Here is a 20,850-nt window from a genome sequence, read left to right on the forward strand (position 1 = left end):
GGTACAGATCGTAGCAAATGCTTGTCGGTTTAAAGTGATGAAAAAGTGTTTCCGCCCGGGATCGAACCGGGGACCTTCTGCGTGTTAGGCAGACGTGATAACCGCTACACGACGGAAACTACTGCTTTCAGGCTTGCTTCACAGACAACTTGTAACAAGGTTGCCATCGTAACTTAAAAATTCAATAAATGCGGCACTTGCATGACGAAGGTACATGCAGCAGATCCACACATGACGTGGCTCACTGGAGTAGTATGCGACATAGGCAGGAAAATACTGTTCCCGCCCGGGATCGAACCGGGGACCTTCTGCGTGTGAAGCAGACGTGATAACCGCTACACTACGGAAACGACGGACACGCTTACTCCATCCTTGTACACTCGAAGGCGCCTCAGCCTTTCTTTGGCCCGCGCATGCACACACCATAGTTCTTTTGACAGCCTAAAACCCATCGCTGCCGAGGGCTCAACAAGTCTTCGGGGTGCTCGAGAGGGTGTCTGTCGTAGCATCCCGAACGAGATAGCGGCGTTTCGCGCAGTCGTTATTGCAAGTCACATTAGCAAAAACAATCACCTCCTTAGCAGCAGGCAGTGCGAGCCCAGCTGCAGCTTTACATGAAGATGCCAATAGCGCTGGGAGGCCGCCGACCGCGGGCCACGGCACCTCCGAGAACGGTGCTGCCCATGACCCATTGTGTCGCTACACAGTCTGTCGAAGAACAGCACTGCCGGCAGAGAGCACCTCCCCCATCCCGCCAGCCGCACCAGACTCGAAGAGCACCCTGGACGACTTCGAGGGACGCAGTTTGCTGGAATATTTGGCGCTCGCGCTGTCACAGGGCTCGTTGGTCTAGGGGTATGATTCCTGCTTAGGGTGCAGGAGGTCCCGGGTTCAAATCCCGGACGAGCCCTAGCGTTTTGTGCAAACTGGTCGCACGTCGGTGGCTGAGTCAGCGCAAAAAACTGCCCGTCAATGTAAAGCTAATTTCATATTTGCTCTAAGGAACTGACCCTCTGGTCCGACGTATGAAGGTGATTACCAAGGTTTCGGTACAGATCGTAGCAAATGCTTGTCGGTTTAAAGTGATGAAAAAGTGTTTCCGCCCGGGATCGAACCGGGGACCTTCTGCGTGTTAGGCAGAAGTGATAACCGCTACACCACGGAAACTACTGCTTTCAGGCTTGCTTCACAGACAACTTGTAACAAGGTTGCCATCGTAACTTAAAAATTCAATAAATGCGGCACTTGCATGACGAAGGTACATGCAGCAGATCCACACATGACGTGGCTCACTGGAGTAGTATGCGACATAGGCAGGAAAATACTGTTCCCGCCCGGGATCGAACCGGGGACCTTGTGCGTGTGAAGCAGACGTGATAACCGCTACACTACGGAAACGACGGACACGCTCACTCCATCCTTGTACACTCGAAGGCGCCTCAGCCTTTCTTTGGCCCGCGCATGCACACACCATAGTTCTTTTGACAGCCTAAAACCCATCGCTGCCGAGGGCTCAACAAGTCTTCGGGGTGCTCGAGAGGGTGTCTGTCGTAGCATCCCGAACGAGATAGCGGCGTTTCGCGCAGTCGTTATTGCAAGTCACATTAGCAAAAACAATCACCTCCTTAGCAGCAGGCAGTGCGAGCCCAGCTGCAGCTTTACATGAAGATGCCAATAGCGCTGGGAGGCCGCCGACCGCGGGCCACGGCACCTCCGAGAACGGTGCTGCCCATGACCCATTGTGTCGCTACACAGTCTGTCGAAGAACAGCACTGCCGGCAGAGAGCACCTCCCCCATCCCGCCAGCCGCACCAGACTCGAAGAGCACCCTGGACGACTTCGAGGGACGCAGTTTGCTGGAATATTTGGCGCTCGCGCTGTCACAGGGCTCGTTGGTCTAGGGGTATGATTCCTGCTTAGGGTGCAGGAGGTCCCGGGTTCAAATCCCGGACGAGCCCTAGCGTTTTGTGCAAACTGGTCGCACGTCGGTGGCTGAGTCAGCGCAAAAAACTGCCCGTCAATGTAAAGCTAATTTCATATTTGCTCTAAGGAACTGACCCTCTGGTCCGACGTATGAAGGTGATTACCAAGGTTTCGGTACAGATCGTAGCAAATGCTTGTCGGTTTAAAGTGATGAAAAAGTGTTTCCGCCCGGGATCGAACCGGGGACCTTCTGCGTGTTAGGCAGAAGTGATAACCGCTACACCACGGAAACTACTGCTTTCAGGCTTGCTTCACAGACAACTTGTAACAAGGTTGCCATCGTAACTTAAAAATTCAATAAATGCGGCACTTGCATGACGAAGGTACATGCAGCAGATCCACACATGACGTGGCTCACTGGAGTAGTATGCGACATAGGCAGGAAAATACTGTTCCCGCCCGGGATCGAACCGGGGACCTTGTGCGGGTGAAGCAGACGTGATAACCGCTACACTACGGAAACGACGGACACGCTCACTCCATCCTTGTACACTCGAAGGCGCCTCAGCCTTTCTTTGGCCCGCGCATGCACACACCATAGTTCTTTTGACAGCCTAAAACCCATCGCTGCCGAGGGCTCAACAAGTCTTCGGGGTGCTCGAGAGGGTGTCTGTCGTAGCATCCCGAACGAGATAGCGGCGTTTCGCGCAGTCGTTATTGCAAGTCACATTAGCAAAAACAATCACCTCCTTAGCAGCAGGCAGTGCGAGCCCAGCTGCAGCTTTACATGAAGATGCCAATAGCGCTGGGAGGCCGCCGACCGCGGGCCACGGCACCTCCGAGAACGGTGCTGCCCATGACCCATTGTGTCGCTACACAGTCTGTCGAAGAACAGCACTGCCGGCAGAGAGCACCTCCCCCATCCCGCCAGCCGCACCAGACTCGAAGAGCACCCTGGACGACTTCGAGGGACGCAGTTTGCTGGAATATTTGGCGCTCGCGCTGTCACAGGGCTCGTTGGTCTAGGGGTATGATTCCTGCTTAGGGTGCAGGAGGTCCCGGGTTCAAATCCCGGACGAGCCCTAGCGTTTTGTGCAAACTGGTCGCACGTCGGTGGCTGAGTCAGCGCAAAAAACTGCCCGTCAATGTAAAGCTAATTTCATATTTGCTCTAAGGAACTGACCCTCTGGTCCGACGTATGAAGGTGATTACCAAGGTTTCGGTACAGATCGTAGCAAATGCTTGTCGGTTTAAAGTGATGAAAAAGTGTTTCCGCCCGGGATCGAACCGGGGACCTTCTGCGTGTTAGGCAGAAGTGATAACCGCTACACCACGGAAACTACTGCTTTCAGGCTTGCTTCACAGACAACTTGTAACAAGGTTGCCATCGTAACTTAAAAATTCAATAAATGCGGCACTTGCATGACGAAGGTACATGCAGCAGATCCACACATGACGTGGCTCACTGGAGTAGTATGCGACATAGGCAGGAAAATACTGTTCCCGCCCGGGATCGAACCGGGGACCTTGTGCGGGTGAAGCAGACGTGATAACCGCTACACTACGGAAACGACGGACACGCTCACTCCATCCTTGTACACTCGAAGGCGCCTCAGCCTTTCTTTGGCCCGCGCATGCACACACCATAGTTCTTTTGACAGCCTAAAACCCATCGCTGCCGAGGGCTCAACAAGTCTTCGGGGTGCTCGAGAGGGTGTCTGTCGTAGCATCCCGAACGAGATAGCGGCGTTTCGCGCAGTCGTTATTGCAAGTCACATTAGCAAAAACAATCACCTCCTTAGCAGCAGGCAGTGCGAGCCCAGCTGCAGCTTTACATGAAGATGCCAATAGCGCTGGGAGGCCGCCGACCGCGGGCCACGGCACCTCCGAGAACGGTGCTGCCCATGACCCATTGTGTCGCTACACAGTCTGTCGAAGAACAGCACTGCCGGCAGAGAGCACCTCCCCCATCCCGCCAGCCGCACCAGACTCGAAGAGCACCCTGGACGACTTCGAGGGACGCAGTTTGCTGGAATATTTGGCGCTCGCGCTGTCACAGGGCTCGTTGGTCTAGGGGTATGATTCCTGCTTAGGGTGCAGGAGGTCCCGGGTTCAAATCCCGGACGAGCCCTAGCGTTTTGTGCAAACTGGTCGCACGTCGGTGGCTGAGTCAGCGCAAAAAACTGCCCGTCAATGTAAAGCTAATTTCATATTTGCTCTAAGGAACTGACCCTCTGGTCCGACGTATGAAGGTGATTACCAAGGTTTCGGTACAGATCGTAGCAAATGCTTGTCGGTTTAAAGTGATGAAAAAGTGTTTCCGCCCGGGATCGAACCGGGGACCTTCTGCGTGTTAGGCAGACGTGATAACCGCTACACCACGGAAACTACTGCTTTCAGGCTTGCTTCACAGACAACTTGTAACAAGGTTGCCATCGTAACTTAAAAATTCAATAAATGCGGCACTTGCATGACGAAGGTACATGCAGCAGATCCACACATGACGTGGCTCACTGGAGTAGTATGCGACATAGGCAGGAAAATACTGTTCCCGCCCGGGATCGAACCGGGGACCTTCTGCGTGTGAAGCAGACGTGATAACCGCTACACTACGGAAACGACGGACACGCTCACTCCATCCTTGTACACTCGAAGGCGCCTCAGCCTTTCTTTGGCCCGCGCATGCACACACCATAGTTCTTTTGACAGCCTAAAACCCATCGCTGCCGAGGGCTCAACAAGTCTTCGGGGTGCTCGAGAGGGTGTCTGTCGTAGCATCCCGAACGAGATAGCGGCGTTTCGCGCAGTCGTTATTGCAAGTCACATTAGCAAAAACAATCACCTCCTTAGCAGCAGGCAGTGCGAGCCCAGCTGCAGCTTTACATGAAGATGCCAATAGCGCTGGGAGGCCGCCGACCGCGGGCCACGGCACCTCCGAGAACGGTGCTGCCCATGACCCATTGTGTCGCTACACAGTCTGTCGAAGAACAGCACTGCCGGCAGAGAGCACCTCCCCCATCCCGCCAGCCGCACCAGACTCGAAGAGCACCCTGGACGACTTCGAGGGACGCAGTTTGCTGGAATATTTGGCGCTCGCGCTGTCACAGGGCTCGTTGGTCTAGGGGTATGATTCCTGCTTAGGGTGCAGGAGGTCCCGGGTTCAAATCCCGGACGAGCCCTAGCGTTTTGTGCAAACTGGTCGCACGTCGGTGGCTGAGTCAGCGCAAAAAACTGCCCGTCAATGTAAAGCTAATTTCATATTTGCTCTAAGGAACTGACCCTCTGGTCCGACGTATGAAGGTGATTACCAAGGTTTCGGTACAGATCGTAGCAAATGCTTGTCGGTTTAAAGTGATGAAAAAGTGTTTCCGCCCGGGATCGAACCGGGGACCTTCTGCGTGTTAGGCAGAAGTGATAACCGCTACACCACGGAAACTACTGCTTTCAGGCTTGCTTCACAGACAACTTGTAACAAGGTTGCCATCGTAACTTAAAAATTCAATAAATGCGGCACTTGCATGACGAAGGTACATGCAGCAGATCCACACATGACGTGGCTCACTGGAGTAGTATGCGACATAGGCAGGAAAATACTGTTCCCGCCCGGGATCGAACCGGGGACCTTGTGCGGGTGAAGCAGACGTGATAACCGCTACACTACGGAAACGACGGACACGCTCACTCCATCCTTGTACACTCGAAGGCGCCTCAGCCTTTCTTTGGCCCGCGCATGCACACACCATAGTTCTTTTGACAGCCTAAAACCCATCGCTGCCGAGGGCTCAACAAGTCTTCGGGGTGCTCGAGAGGGTGTCTGTCGTAGCATCCCGAACGAGATAGCGGCGTTTCGCGCAGTCGTTATTGCAAGTCACATTAGCAAAAACAATCACCTCCTTAGCAGCAGGCAGTGCGAGCCCAGCTGCAGCTTTACATGAAGATGCCAATAGCGCTGGGAGGCCGCCGACCGCGGGCCACGGCACCTCCGAGAACGGTGCTGCCCATGACCCATTGTGTCGCTACACAGTCTGTCGAAGAACAGCACTGCCGGCAGAGAGCACCTCCCCCATCCCGCCAGCCGCACCAGACTCGAAGAGCACCCTGGACGACTTCGAGGGACGCAGTTTGCTGGAATATTTGGCGCTCGCGCTGTCACAGGGCTCGTTGGTCTAGGGGTATGATTCCTGCTTAGGGTGCAGGAGGTCCCGGGTTCAAATCCCGGACGAGCCCTAGCGTTTTGTGCAAACTGGTCGCACGTCGGTGGCTGAGTCAGCGCAAAAAACTGCCCGTCAATGTAAAGCTAATTTCATATTTGCTCTAAGGAACTGACCCTCTGGTCCGACGTATGAAGGTGATTACCAAGGTTTCGGTACAGATCGTAGCAAATGCTTGTCGGTTTAAAGTGATGAAAAAGTGTTTCCGCCCGGGATCGAACCGGGGACCTTCTGCGTGTTAGGCAGAAGTGATAACCGCTACACCACGGAAACTACTGCTTTCAGGCTTGCTTCACAGACAACTTGTAACAAGGTTGCCATCGTAACTTAAAAATTCAATAAATGCGGCACTTGCATGACGAAGGTACATGCAGCAGATCCACACATGACGTGGCTCACTGGAGTAGTATGCGACATAGGCAGGAAAATACTGTTCCCGCCCGGGATCGAACCGGGGACCTTGTGCGGGTGAAGCAGACGTGATAACCGCTACACTACGGAAACGACGGACACGCTCACTCCATCCTTGTACACTCGAAGGCGCCTCAGCCTTTCTTTGGCCCGCGCATGCACACACCATAGTTCTTTTGACAGCCTAAAACCCATCGCTGCCGAGGGCTCAACAAGTCTTCGGGGTGCTCGAGAGGGTGTCTGTCGTAGCATCCCGAACGAGATAGCGGCGTTTCGCGCAGTCGTTATTGCAAGTCACATTAGCAAAAACAATCACCTCCTTAGCAGCAGGCAGTGCGAGCCCAGCTGCAGCTTTACATGAAGATGCCAATAGCGCTGGGAGGCCGCCGACCGCGGGCCACGGCACCTCCGAGAACGGTGCTGCCCATGACCCATTGTGTCGCTACACAGTCTGTCGAAGAACAGCACTGCCGGCAGAGAGCACCTCCCCCATCCCGCCAGCCGCACCAGACTCGAAGAGCACCCTGGACGACTTCGAGGGACGCAGTTTGCTGGAATATTTGGCGCTCGCGCTGTCACAGGGCTCGTTGGTCTAGGGGTATGATTCCTGCTTAGGGTGCAGGAGGTCCCGGGTTCAAATCCCGGACGAGCCCTAGCGTTTTGTGCAAACTGGTCGCACGTCGGTGGCTGAGTCAGCGCAAAAAACTGCCCGTCAATGTAAAGCTAATTTCATATTTGCTCTAAGGAACTGACCCTCTGGTCCGACGTATGAAGGTGATTACCAAGGTTTCGGTACAGATCGTAGCAAATGCTTGTCGGTTTAAAGTGATGAAAAAGTGTTTCCGCCCGGGATCGAACCGGGGACCTTCTGCGTGTTAGGCAGAAGTGATAACCGCTACACCACGGAAACTACTGCTTTCAGGCTTGCTTCACAGACAACTTGTAACAAGGTTGCCATCGTAACTTAAAAATTCAATAAATGCGGCACTTGCATGACGAAGGTACATGCAGCAGATCCACACATGACGTGGCTCACTGGAGTAGTATGCGACATAGGCAGGAAAATACTGTTCCCGCCCGGGATCGAACCGGGGACCTTGTGCGGGTGAAGCAGACGTGATAACCGCTACACTACGGAAACGACGGACACGCTCACTCCATCCTTGTACACTCGAAGGCGCCTCAGCCTTTCTTTGGCCCGCGCATGCACACACCATAGTTCTTTTGACAGCCTAAAACCCATCGCTGCCGAGGGCTCAACAAGTCTTCGGGGTGCTCGAGAGGGTGTCTGTCGTAGCATCCCGAACGAGATAGCGGCGTTTCGCGCAGTCGTTATTGCAAGTCACATTAGCAAAAACAATCACCTCCTTAGCAGCAGGCAGTGCGAGCCCAGCTGCAGCTTTACATGAAGATGCCAATAGCGCTGGGAGGCCGCCGACCGCGGGCCACGGCACCTCCGAGAACGGTGCTGCCCATGACCCATTGTGTCGCTACACAGTCTGTCGAAGAACAGCACTGCCGGCAGAGAGCACCTCCCCCATCCCGCCAGCCGCACCAGACTCGAAGAGCACTCTGGACGACTTCGAGGGACGCAGTTTGCTGGAATATTTGGCGCTCGCGCTGTCACAGGGCTCGTTGGTCTAGGGGTATGATTCCTGCTTAGGGTGCAGGAGGTCCCGGGTTCAAATCCCGGACGAGCCCTAGCGTTTTGTGCAAACTGGTCGCACGTCGGTGGCTGAGTCAGCGCAAAAAACTGCCCGTCAATGTAAAGCTAATTTCATATTTGCTCTAAGGAACTGACCCTCTGGTCCGACGTATGAAGGTGATTACCAAGGTTTCGGTACAGATCGTAGCAAATGCTTGTCGGTTTAAAGTGATGAAAAAGTGTTTCCGCCCGGGATCGAACCGGGGACCTTCTGCGTGTTAGGCAGACGTGATAACCGCTACACCACGGAAACTACTGCTTTCAGGCTTGCTTCACAGACAACTTGTAACAAGGTTGCCATCGTAACTTAAAAATTCAATAAATGCGGCACTTGCATGACGAAGGTACATGCAGCAGATCCACACATGACGTGGCTCACTGGAGTAGTATGCGACATAGGCAGGAAAATACTGTTCCCGCCCGGGATCGAACCGGGGACCTTCTGCGTGTGAAGCAGACGTGATAACCGCTACACTACGGAAACGACGGACACGCTCACTCCATCCTTGTACACTCGAAGGCGCCTCAGCCTTTCTTTGGCCCGCGCATGCACACACCATAGTTCTTTTGACAGCCTAAAACCCATCGCTGCCGAGGGCTCAACAAGTCTTCGGGGTGCTCGAGAGGGTGTCTGTCGTAGCATCCCGAACGAGATAGCGGCGTTTCGCGCAGTCGTTATTGCAAGTCACATTAGCAAAAACAATCACCTCCTTAGCAGCAGGCAGTGCGAGCCCAGCTGCAGCTTTACATGAAGATGCCAATAGCGCTGGGAGGCCGCCGACCGCGGGCCACGGCACCTCCGAGAACGGTGCTGCCCATGACCCATTGTGTCGCTACACAGTCTGTCGAAGAACAGCACTGCCGGCAGAGAGCACCTCCCCCATCCCGCCAGCCGCACCAGACTCGAAGAGCACCCTGGACGACTTCGAGGGACGCAGTTTGCTGGAATATTTGGCGCTCGCGCTGTCACAGGGCTCGTTGGTCTAGGGGTATGATTCCTGCTTAGGGTGCAGGAGGTCCCGGGTTCAAATCCCGGACGAGCCCTAGCGTTTTGTGCAAACTGGTCGCACGTCGGTGGCTGAGTCAGCGCAAAAAACTGCCCGTCAATGTAAAGCTAATTTCATATTTGCTCTAAGGAACTGACCCTCTGGTCCGACGTATGAAGGTGATTACCAAGGTTTCGGTACAGATCGTAGCAAATGCTTGTCGGTTTAAAGTGATGAAAAAGTGTTTCCGCCCGGGATCGAACCGGGGACCTTCTGCGTGTTAGGCAGAAGTGATAACCGCTACACCACGGAAACTACTGCTTTCAGGCTTGCTTCACAGACAACTTGTAACAAGGTTGCCATCGTAACTTAAAAATTCAATAAATGCGGCACTTGCATGACGAAGGTACATGCAGCAGATCCACACATGACGTGGCTCACTGGAGTAGTATGCGACATAGGCAGGAAAATACTGTTCCCGCCCGGGATCGAACCGGGGACCTTGTGCGGGTGAAGCAGACGTGATAACCGCTACACTACGGAAACGACGGACACGCTCACTCCATCCTTGTACACTCGAAGGCGCCTCAGCCTTTCTTTGGCCCGCGCATGCACACACCATAGTTCTTTTGACAGCCTAAAACCCATCGCTGCCGAGGGCTCAACAAGTCTTCGGGGTGCTCGAGAGGGTGTCTGTCGTAGCATCCCGAACGAGATAGCGGCGTTTCGCGCAGTCGTTATTGCAAGTCACATTAGCAAAAACAATCACCTCCTTAGCAGCAGGCAGTGCGAGCCCAGCTGCAGCTTTACATGAAGATGCCAATAGCGCTGGGAGGCCGCCGACCGCGGGCCACGGCACCTCCGAGAACGGTGCTGCCCATGACCCATTGTGTCGCTACACAGTCTGTCGAAGAACAGCACTGCCGGCAGAGAGCACCTCCCCCATCCCGCCAGCCGCACCAGACTCGAAGAGCACCCTGGACGACTTCGAGGGACGCAGTTTGCTGGAATATTTGGCGCTCGCGCTGTCACAGGGCTCGTTGGTCTAGGGGTATGATTCCTGCTTAGGGTGCAGGAGGTCCCGGGTTCAAATCCCGGACGAGCCCTAGCGTTTTGTGCAAACTGGTCGCACGTCGGTGGCTGAGTCAGCGCAAAAAACTGCCCGTCAATGTAAAGCTAATTTCATATTTGCTCTAAGGAACTGACCCTCTGGTCCGACGTATGAAGGTGATTACCAAGGTTTCGGTACAGATCGTAGCAAATGCTTGTCGGTTTAAAGTGATGAAAAAGTGTTTCCGCCCGGGATCGAACCGGGGACCTTCTGCGTGTTAGGCAGACGTGATAACCGCTACACCACGGAAACTACTGCTTTCAGGCTTGCTTCACAGACAACTTGTAACAAGGTTGCCATCGTAACTTAAAAATTCAATAAATGCGGCACTTGCATGACGAAGGTACATGCAGCAGATCCACACATGACGTGGCTCACTGGAGTAGTATGCGACATAGGCAGGAAAATACTGTTCCCGCCCGGGATCGAACCGGGGACCTTCTGCGTGTGAAGCAGACGTGATAACCGCTACACTACGGAAACGACGGACACGCTCACTCCATCCTTGTACACTCGAAGGCGCCTCAGCCTTTCTTTGGCCCGCGCATGCACACACCATAGTTCTTTTGACAGCCTAAAACCCATCGCTGCCGAGGGCTCAACAAGTCTTCGGGGTGCTCGAGAGGGTGTCTGTCGTAGCATCCCGAACGAGATAGCGGCGTTTCGCGCAGTCGTTATTGCAAGTCACATTAGCAAAAACAATCACCTCCTTAGCAGCAGGCAGTGCGAGCCCAGCTGCAGCTTTACATGAAGATGCCAATAGCGCTGGGAGGCCGCCGACCGCGGGCCACGGCACCTCCGAGAACGGTGCTGCCCATGACCCATTGTGTCGCTACACAGTCTGTCGAAGAACAGCACTGCCGGCAGAGAGCACCTCCCCCATCCCGCCAGCCGCACCAGACTCGAAGAGCACCCTGGACGACTTCGAGAGACGCAGTTTGCTGGAATATTTGGCGCTCGCGCTGTCACAGGGCTCGTTGGTCTAGGGGTATGATTCCTGCTTAGGGTGCAGGAGGTCCCGGGTTCAAATCCCGGACGAGCCCTAGCGTTTTGTGCAAACTGGTCGCACGTCGGTGGCTGAGTCAGCGCAAAAAACTGCCCGTCAATGTAAAGCTAATTTCATATTTGCTCTAAGGAACTGACCCTCTGGTCCGACGTATGAAGGTGATTACCAAGGTTTCGGTACAGATCGTAGCAAATGCTTGTCGGTTTAAAGTGATGAAAAAGTGTTTCCGCCCGGGATCGAACCGGGGACCTTCTGCGTGTTAGGCAGACGTGATAACCGCTACACCACGGAAACTACTGCTTTCAGGCTTGCTTCACAGACAACTTGTAACAAGGTTGCCATCGTAACTTAAAAATTCAATAAATGCGGCACTTGCATGACGAAGGTACATGCAGCAGATCCACACATGACGTGGCTCATTGGAGTAGTATGCGACATAGGCAGGAAAATACTGTTCCCGCCCGGGATCGAACCGGGGACCTTCTGCGTGTGAAGCAGACGTGATAACCGCTACACTACGGAAACGACGGACACGCTCACTCCATCCTTGTACACTCAAAGGCGCCTCAGCCTTTCTTTGGCCCGCGCATGCACACACCATAGTTCTTTTGACAGCCTAAAACCCATCGCTGCCGAGGGCTCAACAAGTCTTCGGGGTGCTCGAGAGGGTGTCTGTCGTAGCATCCCGAACGAGATAGCGGCGTTTCGCGCAGTCGTTATTGCAAGTCACATTAGCAAAAACAATCACCTCCTTAGCAGCAGGCAGTGCGAGCCCAGCTGCAGCTTTACATGAAGATGCCAATAGCGCTGGGAGGCCGCCGACCGCGGGCCACGGCACCTCCGAGAACGGTGCTGCCCATGACCCATTGTGTCGCTACACAGTCTGTCGAAGAACAGCACTGCCGGCAGAGAGCACCTCCCCCATCCCGCCAGCCGCACCAGACTCGAAGAGCACCCTGGACGACTTCGAGGGACGCAGTTTGCTGGAATATTTGGCGCTCGCGCTGTCACAGGGCTCGTTGGTCTAGGGGTATGATTCCTGCTTAGGGTGCAGGAGGTCCCGGGTTCAAATCCCGGACGAGCCCTAGCGTTTTGTGCAAACTGGTCGCACGTCGGTGGCTGAGTCAGCGCAAAAAACTGCCCGTCAATGTAAAGCTAATTTCATATTTGCTCTAAGGAACTGACCCTCTGGTCCGACGTATGAAGGCGATTACCAAGGTTTCGGTACAGATCGTAGCAAATGCTTGTCGGTTTAAAGTGATGAAAAAGTGTTTCCGCCCGGGATCGAACCGGGGACCTTCTGCGTGTTAGGCAGACGTGATAACCGCTACACCACGGAAACTACTGCTTTCAGGCTTGCTTCACAGACAACTTGTAACAAGGTTGCCATCGTAACTTAAAAATTCAATAAATGCGGCACTTGCATGACGAAGGTACATGCAGCAGATCCACACATGACGTGGCTCACTGGAGTAGTATGCGACATAGGCAGGAAAATACTGTTCCCGCCCGGGATCGAACCGGGGACCTTCTGCGTGTGAAGCAGACGTGATAACCGCTACACTACGGAAACGACGGACACGCTCACTCCATCCTTGTACACTCGAAGGCGCCTCAGCCTTTCTTTGGCCCGCGCATGCACACACCATAGTTCTTTTGACAGCCTAAAACCCATCGCTGCCGAGGGCTCAACAAGTCTTCGGGGTGCTCGAGAGGGTGTCTGTCGTAGCATCCCGAACGAGATAGCGGCGTTTCGCGCAGTCGTTATTGCAAGTCACATTAGCAAAAACAATCACCTCCTTAGCAGCAGGCAGTGCGAGCCCAGCTGCAGCTTTACATGAAGATGCCAATAGCGCTGGGAGGCCGCCGACCGCGGGCCACGGCACCTCCGAGAACGGTGCTGCCCATGACCCATTGTGTCGCTACACAGTCTGTCGAAGAACAGCACTGCCGGCAGAGAGCACCTCCCCCATCCCGCCAGCCGCACCAGACTCGAAGAGCACCCTGGACGACTTCGAGAGACGCAGTTTGCTGGAATATTTGGCGCTCGCGCTGTCACAGGGCTCGTTGGTCTAGGGGTATGATTCCTGCTTAGGGTGCAGGAGGTCCCGGGTTCAAATCCCGGACGAGCCCTAGCGTTTTGTGCAAACTGGTCGCACGTCGGTGGCTGAGTCAGCGCAAAAAACTGCCCGTCAATGTAAAGCTAATTTCATATTTGCTCTAAGGAACTGACCCTCTGGTCCGACGTATGAAGGTGATTACCAAGGTTTCGGTACAGATCGTAGCAAATGCTTGTCGGTTTAAAGTGATGAAAAAGTGTTTCCGCCCGGGATCGAACCGGGGACCTTCTGCGTGTTAGGCAGACGTGATAACCGCTACACCACGGAAACTACTGCTTTCAGGCTTGCTTCACAGACAACTTGTAACAAGGTTGCCATCGTAACTTAAAAATTCAATAAATGCGGCACTTGCATGACGAAGGTACATGCAGCAGATCCACACATGACGTGGCTCATTGGAGTAGTATGCGACATAGGCAGGAAAATACTGTTCCCGCCCGGGATCGAACCGGGGACCTTCTGCGTGTGAAGCAGACGTGATAACCGCTACACTACGGAAACGACGGACACGCTCACTCCATCCTTGTACACTCAAAGGCGCCTCAGCCTTTCTTTGGCCCGCGCATGCACACACCATAGTTCTTTTGACAGCCTAAAACCCATCGCTGCCGAGGGCTCAACAAGTCTTCGGGGTGCTCGAGAGGGTGTCTGTCGTAGCATCCCGAACGAGATAGCGGCGTTTCGCGCAGTCGTTATTGCAAGTCACATTAGCAAAAACAATCACCTCCTTAGCAGCAGGCAGTGCGAGCCCAGCTGCAGCTTTACATGAAGATGCCAATAGCGCTGGGAGGCCGCCGACCGCGGGCCACGGCACCTCCGAGAACGGTGCTGCCCATGACCCATTGTGTCGCTACACAGTCTGTCGAAGAACAGCACTGCCGGCAGAGAGCACCTCCCCCATCCCGCCAGCCGCACCAGACTCGAAGAGCACCCTGGACGACTTCGAGGGACGCAGTTTGCTGGAATATTTGGCGCTCGCGCTGTCACAGGGCTCGTTGGTCTAGGGGTATGATTCCTGCTTAGGGTGCAGGAGGTCCCGGGTTCAAATCCCGGACGAGCCCTAGCGTTTTGTGCAAACTGGTCGCACGTCGGTGGCTGAGTCAGCGCAAAAAACTGCCCGTCAATGTAAAGCTAATTTCATATTTGCTCTAAGGAACTGACCCTCTGGTCCGACGTATGAAGGTGATTACCAAGGTTTCGGTACAGATCGTAGCAAATGCTTGTCGGTTTAAAGTGATGAAAAAGTGTTTCCGCCCGGGATCGAACCGGGGACCTTCTGCGTGTTAGGCAGACGTGATAACCGCTACACCACGGAAACTACTGCTTTCAGGCTTGCTTCACAGACAACTTGTAACAAGGTTGCCATCGTAACTTAAAAATTCAATAAATGCGGCACTTGCATGACGAAGGTACATGCAGCAGATCCACACATGACGTGGCTCATTGGAGTAGTATGCGACATAGGCAGGAAAATACTGTTCCCGCCCGGGATCGAACCGGGGACCTTCTGCGTGTGAAGCAGACGTGATAACCGCTACACTACGGAAACGACGGACACGCTCACTCCATCCTTGTACACTCAAAGGCGCCTCAGCCTTTCTTTGGCCCGCGCATGCACACACCATAGTTCTTTTGACAGCCTAAAACCCATCGCTGCCGAGGGCTCAACAAGTCTTCGGGGTGCTCGAGAGGGTGTCTGTCGTAGCATCCCGAACGAGATAGCGGCGTTTCGCGCAGTCGTTATTGCAAGTCACATTAGCAAAAACAATCACCTCCTTAGCAGCAGGCAGTGCGAGCCCAGCTGCAGCTTTACATGAAGATGCCAATAGCGCTGGGAGGCCGCCGACCGCGGGCCACGGCACCTCCGAGAACGGTGCTGCCCATGACCCATTGTGTCGCTACACAGTCTGTCGAAGAACAGCACTGCCGGCAGAGAGCACCTCCCCCATCCCGCCAGCCGCACCAGACTCGAAGAGCACCCTGGACGACTTCGAGGGACGCAGTTTGCTGGAATATTTGGCGCTCGCGCTGTCACAGGGCTCGTTGGTCTAGGGGTATGATTCCTGCTTAGGGTGCAGGAGGTCCCGGGTTCAAATCCCGGACGAGCCCTAGCGTTTTGTGCAAACTGGTCGCACGTCGGTGGCTGAGTCAGCGCAAAAAACTGCCCGTCAATGTAAAGCTAATTTCATATTTGCTCTAAGGAACTGACCCTCTGGTCCGACGTATGAAGGTGATTACCAAGGTTTCGGTACAGATCGTAGCAAATGCTTGTCGGTTTAAAGTGATGAAAAAGTGTTTCCGCCCGGGATCGAACCGCGGACCTTCTGCGTGTTAGGCAGACGTGATAACCGCTACACCACGGAAACTACTGCTTTCAGGCTTGCTTCACAGACAACTTGTAACAAGGTTGCCATCGTAACTTAAAAATTCAATAAATGCGGCACTTGCATGACGAAGGTACATGCAGCAGATCCACACATGATGTGGCTCACTGGAGTAGTATGCGACATAGGCAGGAAAATACTGTTCCCGCCCGGGATCGAACCGGGGACCTTCTGCGTGTGAAGCAGACGTGATAACCGCTACACTACGGAAACGACGGACACGCTCACTCCATCCTTGTACACTCGAAGGCGCCTCAGCCTTTCTTTGGCCCGCGCATGCACACACCATAGTTCTTTTGACAGCCTAAAACCCATCGCTGCCGAGGGCTCAACAAGTCTTCGGGGTGCTCGAGAGGGTGTCTGTCGTAGCATCCCGAACGAGATAGCGGCGTTTCGCGCAGTCGTTATTGCAAGTCACATTAGCAAAAACAATCACCTCCTTAGCAGCAGGCAGTGCGAGCCCAGCTGCAGCTTTACATGAAGATGCCAATAGCGCTGGGAGGCCGCCGACCGCGGGCCACGGCACCTCCGAGAACGGTGCTGCCCATGACCCATTGTGTCGCTACACAGTCTGTCGAAGAACAGCACTGCCGGCAGAGAGCACCTCCCCCATCCCGCCAGCCGCACCAGACTCGAAGAGCACCCTGGACGACTTCGAGGGACGCAGTTTGCTGGAATATTTGGCGCTCGCGCTGTCACAGGGCTCGTTGGTCTAGGGGTATGATTCCTGCTTAGGGTGCAGGAGGTCCCGGGTTCAAATCCCGGACGAGCCCTAGCGTTTTGTGCAAACTGGTCGCACGTCGGTGGCTGAGTCAGCGCAAAAAACTGCCCGTCAATGTAAAGCTAATTTCATATTTGCTCTAAGGAACTGACCCTCTGGTCCGACGTATGAAGGTGATTACCAAGGTTTCGGTACAGATCGTAGCAAATGCTTGTCGGTTTAAAGTGATGAAAAAGTGTTTCCGCCCGGGATCGAACCGCGGACCTTCTGCGTGTTAGGCAGACGTGATAACCGCTACACCACGGAAACTACTGCTTTCAGGCTTGCTTCACAGACAACTTGTAACAAGGTTGCCATCGTAACATAAAAATTCAATAAATGCGGCACTTGCATGACGAAGGTACATGCAGCAGATCCACACATGATGTGGCTCACTGGAGTAGTATGCGACATAGGCAGGAAAATACTGTTCCCGCCCGGGATCGAACCGGGGACCTTCTGCGTGTGAAGCAGACGTGATAACCGCTACACTACGGAAACGACGGACACGCTCACTCCATCCTTGTACACTCGAAGGCGCCTCAGCCTTTCTTTGGCCCGCGCATGCACACACCATAGTTCTTTTGACAGCCTAAAACCCATCGCTGCCGAGGGCTCAACAAGTCTTCGGGGTGCTCGAGAGGGTGTCTGTCGTAGCATCCCGAACGAGATAGCGGCGTTTCGCGCAGTCGTTATTGCAAGTCACATTAGCAAAAACAATCACCTCCTTAGCAGCAGGCAGTGCGAGCCCAGCTGCAGCTTTACATGAAGATGCCAATAGCGCTGGGAGGCCGCCGACCGCGGGCCACGGCACCTCCGAGAACGGTGCTGCCCATGACCCATTGTGTCGCTACACAGTCTGTCGAAGAACAGCACTGCCGGCAGAGAGCACCTCCCCCATCCCGCCAGCCGCACCAGACTCGAAGAGCACCCTGGACGACTTCGAGGGACGCAGTTTGCTGGAATATTTGGCGCTCGCGCTGTCACAGGGCTCGTTGGTCTAGGGGTATGATTCCTGCTTAGGGTGCAGGAGGTCCCGGGTTCAAATCCCGGACGAGCCCTAGCGTTTTGTGCAAACTGGTCGCACGTCGGTGGCTGAGTCAGCGCAAAAAACTGCCCGTCAATGTAAAGCTAATTTCATATTTGCTCTAAGGAACTGACCCTCTGGTCCGACGTATGAAGGTGATTACCAAGGTTTCGGTACAGATCGTAGCAAATGCTTGTCGGTTTAAAGTGATGAAAAAGTGTTTCCGCCCGGGATCGAACCGCGGACCTTCTGCGTGTTAGGCAGACGTGATAACCGCTACACCACGGAAACTACTGCTTTCAGGCTTGCTTCACAGACAACTTGTAACAAGGTTGCCATCGTAACTTAAAAATTCAATAAATGCGGCACTTGCATGACGAAGGTACATGCAGCAGATCCACACATGATGTGGCTCACTGGAGTAGTATGCGACATAGGCAGGAAAATACTGTTCCCGCCCGGGATCGAACCGGGGACCTTCTGCGTGTGAAGCAGACGTGATAACCGCTACACTACGGAAACGACGGACACGCTCACTCCATCCTTGTACACTCGAAGGCGCCTCAGCCTTTCTTTGGCCCGCGCATGCACACACCATAGTTCTTTTGACAGCCTAAAACCCATCGCTGCCGAGGGCTCAACAAGTCTTCGGGGTGCTCGAGAGGGTGTCTGTCGTAGCATCCCGAACGAGATAGCGGCGTTTCGCGCAGTCGTTATTGCAAGTCACATTAGCAAAAACAATCACCTCCTTAGCAGCAGGCAGTGCGAGCCCAGCTGCAGCTTTACATGAAGATGCCAATAGCGCTGGGAGGCCGCCGACCGCGGGCCACGGCACCTCCGAGAACGGTGCTGCCCATGACCCATTGTGTCGCTACACAGTCTGTCGAAGAACAGCACTGCCGGCAGAGAGCACCTCCCCCATCCCGCCAGCCGCACCAGACTCGAAGAGCACCCTGGACGACTTCGAGGGACGCAGTTTGCTGGAATATTTGGCGCTCGCGCTGTCACAGGGCTCGTTGGTCTAGGGGTATGATTCCTGCTTAGGGTGCAGGAGGTCCCGGGTTCAAATCCCGGACGAGCCCTAGCGTTTTGTGCAAACTGGTCGCACGTCGGTGGCTGAGTCAGCGCAAAAAACTGCCCGTCAATGTAAAGCTAATTTCATATTTGCTCTAAGGAACTGACCCTCTGGTCCGACGTATGAAGGTGATTACCAAGGTTTCGGTACAGATCGTAGCAAATGCTTGTCGGTTTAAAGTGATGAAAAAGTGTTTCCGCCCGGGATCGAACCGCGGACCTTCTGCGTGTTAGGCAGACGTGATAACCGCTACACCACGGAAACTACTGCTTTCAGGCTTGCTTCACAGACAACTTGTAACAAGGTTGCCATCGTAACTTAAAAATTCAATAAATGCGGCACTTGCATGACGAAGGTACATGCAGCAGATCCACACATGATGTGGCTCACTGGAGTAGTATGCGACATAGGCAGGAAAATACTGTTCCCGCCCGGGATCGAACCGGGGACCTTCTGCGTGTGAAGCAGACGTGATAACCGCTACACTACGGAAACGACGGACACGCTCACTCCATCCTTGTACACTCGAAGGCGCCTCAGCCTTTCTTTGGCCCGCGCATGCACACACCATAGTTCTTTTGACAGCCTAAAACCCATCGCTGCCGAGGGCTCAACAAGTCTTCGGGGTGCTCGAGAGGGTGTCTGTCGTAGCATCCCGAACGAGATAGCGGCGTTTCGCGCAGTCGTTATTGCAAGTCACATTAGCAAAAACAATCACCTCCTTAGCAGCAGGCAGTGCGAGCCCAGCTGCAGCTTTACATGAAGATGCCAATAGCGCTGGGAGGCCGCCGACCGCGGGCCACGGCACCTCCGAGAACGGTGCTGCCCATGACCCATTGTGTCGCTACACAGTCTGTCGAAGAACAGCACTGCCGGCAGAGAGCACCTCCCCCATCCCGCCAGCCGCACCAGACTCGAAGAGCACCCTGGACGACTTCGAGGGACGCAGTTTGCTGGAATATTTGGCGCTCGCGCTGTCACAGGGCTCGTTGGTCTAGGGGTATGATTCCTCCTTAGGGTGCAGGAGGTCCCGGGTTCAAATCCCGGACGAGCCCTAGCGTTTTGTGCAAACTGGTCGCACGTCGGTGGCTGAGTCAGCGCAAAAAACTGCCCGTCAATGTAAAGCTAATTTCATATTTGCTCTAAGGAACTGACCCTCTGGTCCGACGTATGAAGGCGATTACCAAGGTTTCGGTACAGATCGTAGCAAATGCTTGTCGGTTTAAAGTGATGAAAAAGTGTTTCCGCCCGGGATCGAACCGGGGACCTTCTGCGTGTTAGGCAGACGTGATAACCGCTACACCACGGAAACTACTGCTTTCAGGCTTGCTTCACAGACAACTTGTAACAAGGTTGCCATCGTAACTTAAAAATTCAATAAATGCGGCACTTGCATGACGAAGGTACATGCAGCAGATCCACACATGACGTGGCTCACTGGAGTAGTATGCGACATAGGCAGGAAAATACTGTTCCCGCCCGGGATCGAACCGGGGACCTTCTGCGTGTGAAGCAGACGTGATAACCGCTACACTACGGAAACGACGGACACGCTCACTCCATCCTTGTACACTCGAAGGCGCCTCAGCCTTTCTTTAGCCCGCGCATGCACACACCATAGTTCTTTTGACAGCCTAAAACCCATCGCTGCCGAGGGCTCAACAAGTCTTCGGGGTGCTCGAGAGGGTGTCTGTCGTAGCATCCCGAACGAGATAGCGGCGTTTCGCGCAGTCGTTATTGCAAGTCACATTAGCAAAAACAATCACCTCCTTAGCAGCAGGCAGTGCGAGCCCAGCTGCAGCTTTACATGAAGATGCCAATAGCGCTGGGAGGCCGCCGACCGCGGGCCACGGCACCTCCGAGAACGGTGCTGCCCATGACCCATTGTGTCGCTACACAGTCTGTCGAAGAACAGCACTGCCGGCAGAGAGCACCTCCCCCATCCCGCCAGCCGCACCAGACTCGAAGAGCACCCTGGACGACTTCGAGGGACGCAGTTTGCTGGAATATTTGGCCACGCGCTGTCACAGGGCTCGTTGGTCTAGGGGTATGATTCCTGCTTAGGGTGCAGGAGGTCCCGGGTTCAAATCCCGGACGAGCCCTAGCGTTTTGTGCAAACTGGTCGCACGTC

The 20,850-nt window shown here is 54.4% G+C and overlaps 60 non-coding genes across 60 annotated transcripts; 20 read left to right on the top strand and 40 right to left on the bottom strand.

Annotated features, from left to right (window-relative positions):
- Positions 1–46: 46 nt before the first annotated feature.
- Trnav-aac (transfer RNA valine (anticodon AAC)) lies at positions 47–119 on the bottom strand. The gene has a single exon. It is a non-coding gene; the product is annotated as a tRNA-Val (tRNA).
- A 158-nt stretch (positions 120–277) lies between these two features.
- On the bottom strand, positions 278–350 carry Trnav-cac (transfer RNA valine (anticodon CAC)). Its single transcript has one exon. It is a non-coding gene; the product is annotated as a tRNA-Val (tRNA).
- A 488-nt stretch (positions 351–838) lies between these two features.
- Trnap-agg (transfer RNA proline (anticodon AGG)) lies at positions 839–910 on the top strand. The gene has a single exon. It is a non-coding gene; the product is annotated as a tRNA-Pro (tRNA).
- Positions 911–1,094: 184 nt separating this feature from the next.
- Trnav-aac (transfer RNA valine (anticodon AAC)) lies at positions 1,095–1,167 on the bottom strand. Its single transcript has one exon. It is a non-coding gene; the product is annotated as a tRNA-Val (tRNA).
- Positions 1,168–1,325: 158 nt separating this feature from the next.
- Trnav-cac (transfer RNA valine (anticodon CAC)) lies at positions 1,326–1,398 on the bottom strand. Its single transcript has one exon. It is a non-coding gene; the product is annotated as a tRNA-Val (tRNA).
- A 488-nt stretch (positions 1,399–1,886) lies between these two features.
- Positions 1,887–1,958, top strand: Trnap-agg (transfer RNA proline (anticodon AGG)). Its single transcript has one exon. It is a non-coding gene; the product is annotated as a tRNA-Pro (tRNA).
- A 184-nt stretch (positions 1,959–2,142) lies between these two features.
- Positions 2,143–2,215, bottom strand: Trnav-aac (transfer RNA valine (anticodon AAC)). Its single transcript has one exon. It is a non-coding gene; the product is annotated as a tRNA-Val (tRNA).
- Positions 2,216–2,373: 158 nt separating this feature from the next.
- Positions 2,374–2,446, bottom strand: Trnav-cac (transfer RNA valine (anticodon CAC)). The gene has a single exon. It is a non-coding gene; the product is annotated as a tRNA-Val (tRNA).
- Positions 2,447–2,934: 488 nt separating this feature from the next.
- Trnap-agg (transfer RNA proline (anticodon AGG)) lies at positions 2,935–3,006 on the top strand. Its single transcript has one exon. It is a non-coding gene; the product is annotated as a tRNA-Pro (tRNA).
- A 184-nt stretch (positions 3,007–3,190) lies between these two features.
- On the bottom strand, positions 3,191–3,263 carry Trnav-aac (transfer RNA valine (anticodon AAC)). The gene has a single exon. It is a non-coding gene; the product is annotated as a tRNA-Val (tRNA).
- Positions 3,264–3,421: 158 nt separating this feature from the next.
- Trnav-cac (transfer RNA valine (anticodon CAC)) lies at positions 3,422–3,494 on the bottom strand. Its single transcript has one exon. It is a non-coding gene; the product is annotated as a tRNA-Val (tRNA).
- Positions 3,495–3,982: 488 nt separating this feature from the next.
- Trnap-agg (transfer RNA proline (anticodon AGG)) lies at positions 3,983–4,054 on the top strand. The gene has a single exon. It is a non-coding gene; the product is annotated as a tRNA-Pro (tRNA).
- A 184-nt stretch (positions 4,055–4,238) lies between these two features.
- Trnav-aac (transfer RNA valine (anticodon AAC)) lies at positions 4,239–4,311 on the bottom strand. The gene has a single exon. It is a non-coding gene; the product is annotated as a tRNA-Val (tRNA).
- A 158-nt stretch (positions 4,312–4,469) lies between these two features.
- Trnav-cac (transfer RNA valine (anticodon CAC)) lies at positions 4,470–4,542 on the bottom strand. The gene has a single exon. It is a non-coding gene; the product is annotated as a tRNA-Val (tRNA).
- Positions 4,543–5,030: 488 nt separating this feature from the next.
- On the top strand, positions 5,031–5,102 carry Trnap-agg (transfer RNA proline (anticodon AGG)). The gene has a single exon. It is a non-coding gene; the product is annotated as a tRNA-Pro (tRNA).
- Positions 5,103–5,286: 184 nt separating this feature from the next.
- Trnav-aac (transfer RNA valine (anticodon AAC)) lies at positions 5,287–5,359 on the bottom strand. Its single transcript has one exon. It is a non-coding gene; the product is annotated as a tRNA-Val (tRNA).
- Positions 5,360–5,517: 158 nt separating this feature from the next.
- Positions 5,518–5,590, bottom strand: Trnav-cac (transfer RNA valine (anticodon CAC)). Its single transcript has one exon. It is a non-coding gene; the product is annotated as a tRNA-Val (tRNA).
- A 488-nt stretch (positions 5,591–6,078) lies between these two features.
- On the top strand, positions 6,079–6,150 carry Trnap-agg (transfer RNA proline (anticodon AGG)). The gene has a single exon. It is a non-coding gene; the product is annotated as a tRNA-Pro (tRNA).
- A 184-nt stretch (positions 6,151–6,334) lies between these two features.
- On the bottom strand, positions 6,335–6,407 carry Trnav-aac (transfer RNA valine (anticodon AAC)). The gene has a single exon. It is a non-coding gene; the product is annotated as a tRNA-Val (tRNA).
- A 158-nt stretch (positions 6,408–6,565) lies between these two features.
- On the bottom strand, positions 6,566–6,638 carry Trnav-cac (transfer RNA valine (anticodon CAC)). Its single transcript has one exon. It is a non-coding gene; the product is annotated as a tRNA-Val (tRNA).
- Positions 6,639–7,126: 488 nt separating this feature from the next.
- On the top strand, positions 7,127–7,198 carry Trnap-agg (transfer RNA proline (anticodon AGG)). The gene has a single exon. It is a non-coding gene; the product is annotated as a tRNA-Pro (tRNA).
- A 184-nt stretch (positions 7,199–7,382) lies between these two features.
- On the bottom strand, positions 7,383–7,455 carry Trnav-aac (transfer RNA valine (anticodon AAC)). Its single transcript has one exon. It is a non-coding gene; the product is annotated as a tRNA-Val (tRNA).
- Positions 7,456–7,613: 158 nt separating this feature from the next.
- On the bottom strand, positions 7,614–7,686 carry Trnav-cac (transfer RNA valine (anticodon CAC)). The gene has a single exon. It is a non-coding gene; the product is annotated as a tRNA-Val (tRNA).
- Positions 7,687–8,174: 488 nt separating this feature from the next.
- Positions 8,175–8,246, top strand: Trnap-agg (transfer RNA proline (anticodon AGG)). The gene has a single exon. It is a non-coding gene; the product is annotated as a tRNA-Pro (tRNA).
- A 184-nt stretch (positions 8,247–8,430) lies between these two features.
- On the bottom strand, positions 8,431–8,503 carry Trnav-aac (transfer RNA valine (anticodon AAC)). The gene has a single exon. It is a non-coding gene; the product is annotated as a tRNA-Val (tRNA).
- A 158-nt stretch (positions 8,504–8,661) lies between these two features.
- Positions 8,662–8,734, bottom strand: Trnav-cac (transfer RNA valine (anticodon CAC)). The gene has a single exon. It is a non-coding gene; the product is annotated as a tRNA-Val (tRNA).
- Positions 8,735–9,222: 488 nt separating this feature from the next.
- On the top strand, positions 9,223–9,294 carry Trnap-agg (transfer RNA proline (anticodon AGG)). The gene has a single exon. It is a non-coding gene; the product is annotated as a tRNA-Pro (tRNA).
- Positions 9,295–9,478: 184 nt separating this feature from the next.
- Positions 9,479–9,551, bottom strand: Trnav-aac (transfer RNA valine (anticodon AAC)). The gene has a single exon. It is a non-coding gene; the product is annotated as a tRNA-Val (tRNA).
- A 158-nt stretch (positions 9,552–9,709) lies between these two features.
- Trnav-cac (transfer RNA valine (anticodon CAC)) lies at positions 9,710–9,782 on the bottom strand. The gene has a single exon. It is a non-coding gene; the product is annotated as a tRNA-Val (tRNA).
- Positions 9,783–10,270: 488 nt separating this feature from the next.
- Positions 10,271–10,342, top strand: Trnap-agg (transfer RNA proline (anticodon AGG)). Its single transcript has one exon. It is a non-coding gene; the product is annotated as a tRNA-Pro (tRNA).
- Positions 10,343–10,526: 184 nt separating this feature from the next.
- Trnav-aac (transfer RNA valine (anticodon AAC)) lies at positions 10,527–10,599 on the bottom strand. The gene has a single exon. It is a non-coding gene; the product is annotated as a tRNA-Val (tRNA).
- A 158-nt stretch (positions 10,600–10,757) lies between these two features.
- Positions 10,758–10,830, bottom strand: Trnav-cac (transfer RNA valine (anticodon CAC)). Its single transcript has one exon. It is a non-coding gene; the product is annotated as a tRNA-Val (tRNA).
- A 488-nt stretch (positions 10,831–11,318) lies between these two features.
- Positions 11,319–11,390, top strand: Trnap-agg (transfer RNA proline (anticodon AGG)). The gene has a single exon. It is a non-coding gene; the product is annotated as a tRNA-Pro (tRNA).
- A 184-nt stretch (positions 11,391–11,574) lies between these two features.
- Trnav-aac (transfer RNA valine (anticodon AAC)) lies at positions 11,575–11,647 on the bottom strand. Its single transcript has one exon. It is a non-coding gene; the product is annotated as a tRNA-Val (tRNA).
- A 158-nt stretch (positions 11,648–11,805) lies between these two features.
- Positions 11,806–11,878, bottom strand: Trnav-cac (transfer RNA valine (anticodon CAC)). Its single transcript has one exon. It is a non-coding gene; the product is annotated as a tRNA-Val (tRNA).
- A 488-nt stretch (positions 11,879–12,366) lies between these two features.
- Trnap-agg (transfer RNA proline (anticodon AGG)) lies at positions 12,367–12,438 on the top strand. Its single transcript has one exon. It is a non-coding gene; the product is annotated as a tRNA-Pro (tRNA).
- A 184-nt stretch (positions 12,439–12,622) lies between these two features.
- On the bottom strand, positions 12,623–12,695 carry Trnav-aac (transfer RNA valine (anticodon AAC)). The gene has a single exon. It is a non-coding gene; the product is annotated as a tRNA-Val (tRNA).
- A 158-nt stretch (positions 12,696–12,853) lies between these two features.
- Positions 12,854–12,926, bottom strand: Trnav-cac (transfer RNA valine (anticodon CAC)). Its single transcript has one exon. It is a non-coding gene; the product is annotated as a tRNA-Val (tRNA).
- A 488-nt stretch (positions 12,927–13,414) lies between these two features.
- Positions 13,415–13,486, top strand: Trnap-agg (transfer RNA proline (anticodon AGG)). Its single transcript has one exon. It is a non-coding gene; the product is annotated as a tRNA-Pro (tRNA).
- A 184-nt stretch (positions 13,487–13,670) lies between these two features.
- Trnav-aac (transfer RNA valine (anticodon AAC)) lies at positions 13,671–13,743 on the bottom strand. Its single transcript has one exon. It is a non-coding gene; the product is annotated as a tRNA-Val (tRNA).
- Positions 13,744–13,901: 158 nt separating this feature from the next.
- Positions 13,902–13,974, bottom strand: Trnav-cac (transfer RNA valine (anticodon CAC)). The gene has a single exon. It is a non-coding gene; the product is annotated as a tRNA-Val (tRNA).
- Positions 13,975–14,462: 488 nt separating this feature from the next.
- On the top strand, positions 14,463–14,534 carry Trnap-agg (transfer RNA proline (anticodon AGG)). Its single transcript has one exon. It is a non-coding gene; the product is annotated as a tRNA-Pro (tRNA).
- Positions 14,535–14,718: 184 nt separating this feature from the next.
- Positions 14,719–14,791, bottom strand: Trnav-aac (transfer RNA valine (anticodon AAC)). The gene has a single exon. It is a non-coding gene; the product is annotated as a tRNA-Val (tRNA).
- Positions 14,792–14,949: 158 nt separating this feature from the next.
- Trnav-cac (transfer RNA valine (anticodon CAC)) lies at positions 14,950–15,022 on the bottom strand. The gene has a single exon. It is a non-coding gene; the product is annotated as a tRNA-Val (tRNA).
- A 488-nt stretch (positions 15,023–15,510) lies between these two features.
- Trnap-agg (transfer RNA proline (anticodon AGG)) lies at positions 15,511–15,582 on the top strand. The gene has a single exon. It is a non-coding gene; the product is annotated as a tRNA-Pro (tRNA).
- A 184-nt stretch (positions 15,583–15,766) lies between these two features.
- Positions 15,767–15,839, bottom strand: Trnav-aac (transfer RNA valine (anticodon AAC)). The gene has a single exon. It is a non-coding gene; the product is annotated as a tRNA-Val (tRNA).
- Positions 15,840–15,997: 158 nt separating this feature from the next.
- On the bottom strand, positions 15,998–16,070 carry Trnav-cac (transfer RNA valine (anticodon CAC)). Its single transcript has one exon. It is a non-coding gene; the product is annotated as a tRNA-Val (tRNA).
- Positions 16,071–16,558: 488 nt separating this feature from the next.
- Positions 16,559–16,630, top strand: Trnap-agg (transfer RNA proline (anticodon AGG)). The gene has a single exon. It is a non-coding gene; the product is annotated as a tRNA-Pro (tRNA).
- A 184-nt stretch (positions 16,631–16,814) lies between these two features.
- Positions 16,815–16,887, bottom strand: Trnav-aac (transfer RNA valine (anticodon AAC)). Its single transcript has one exon. It is a non-coding gene; the product is annotated as a tRNA-Val (tRNA).
- A 158-nt stretch (positions 16,888–17,045) lies between these two features.
- On the bottom strand, positions 17,046–17,118 carry Trnav-cac (transfer RNA valine (anticodon CAC)). Its single transcript has one exon. It is a non-coding gene; the product is annotated as a tRNA-Val (tRNA).
- Positions 17,119–17,606: 488 nt separating this feature from the next.
- On the top strand, positions 17,607–17,678 carry Trnap-agg (transfer RNA proline (anticodon AGG)). Its single transcript has one exon. It is a non-coding gene; the product is annotated as a tRNA-Pro (tRNA).
- A 184-nt stretch (positions 17,679–17,862) lies between these two features.
- Positions 17,863–17,935, bottom strand: Trnav-aac (transfer RNA valine (anticodon AAC)). Its single transcript has one exon. It is a non-coding gene; the product is annotated as a tRNA-Val (tRNA).
- A 158-nt stretch (positions 17,936–18,093) lies between these two features.
- On the bottom strand, positions 18,094–18,166 carry Trnav-cac (transfer RNA valine (anticodon CAC)). Its single transcript has one exon. It is a non-coding gene; the product is annotated as a tRNA-Val (tRNA).
- A 488-nt stretch (positions 18,167–18,654) lies between these two features.
- Positions 18,655–18,726, top strand: Trnap-agg (transfer RNA proline (anticodon AGG)). The gene has a single exon. It is a non-coding gene; the product is annotated as a tRNA-Pro (tRNA).
- A 184-nt stretch (positions 18,727–18,910) lies between these two features.
- Positions 18,911–18,983, bottom strand: Trnav-aac (transfer RNA valine (anticodon AAC)). The gene has a single exon. It is a non-coding gene; the product is annotated as a tRNA-Val (tRNA).
- A 158-nt stretch (positions 18,984–19,141) lies between these two features.
- Positions 19,142–19,214, bottom strand: Trnav-cac (transfer RNA valine (anticodon CAC)). Its single transcript has one exon. It is a non-coding gene; the product is annotated as a tRNA-Val (tRNA).
- Positions 19,215–19,702: 488 nt separating this feature from the next.
- Positions 19,703–19,774, top strand: Trnap-agg (transfer RNA proline (anticodon AGG)). The gene has a single exon. It is a non-coding gene; the product is annotated as a tRNA-Pro (tRNA).
- A 184-nt stretch (positions 19,775–19,958) lies between these two features.
- Trnav-aac (transfer RNA valine (anticodon AAC)) lies at positions 19,959–20,031 on the bottom strand. Its single transcript has one exon. It is a non-coding gene; the product is annotated as a tRNA-Val (tRNA).
- Positions 20,032–20,189: 158 nt separating this feature from the next.
- Positions 20,190–20,262, bottom strand: Trnav-cac (transfer RNA valine (anticodon CAC)). The gene has a single exon. It is a non-coding gene; the product is annotated as a tRNA-Val (tRNA).
- Positions 20,263–20,749: 487 nt separating this feature from the next.
- Positions 20,750–20,821, top strand: Trnap-agg (transfer RNA proline (anticodon AGG)). The gene has a single exon. It is a non-coding gene; the product is annotated as a tRNA-Pro (tRNA).
- Positions 20,822–20,850: the final 29 nt, after the last annotated feature.

This window comes from Schistocerca nitens, chromosome 2, assembly GCF_023898315.1.
Source record: "Schistocerca nitens isolate TAMUIC-IGC-003100 chromosome 2, iqSchNite1.1, whole genome shotgun sequence".
NCBI classification, from domain to species: domain Eukaryota; kingdom Metazoa; phylum Arthropoda; class Insecta; order Orthoptera; family Acrididae; genus Schistocerca; species Schistocerca nitens.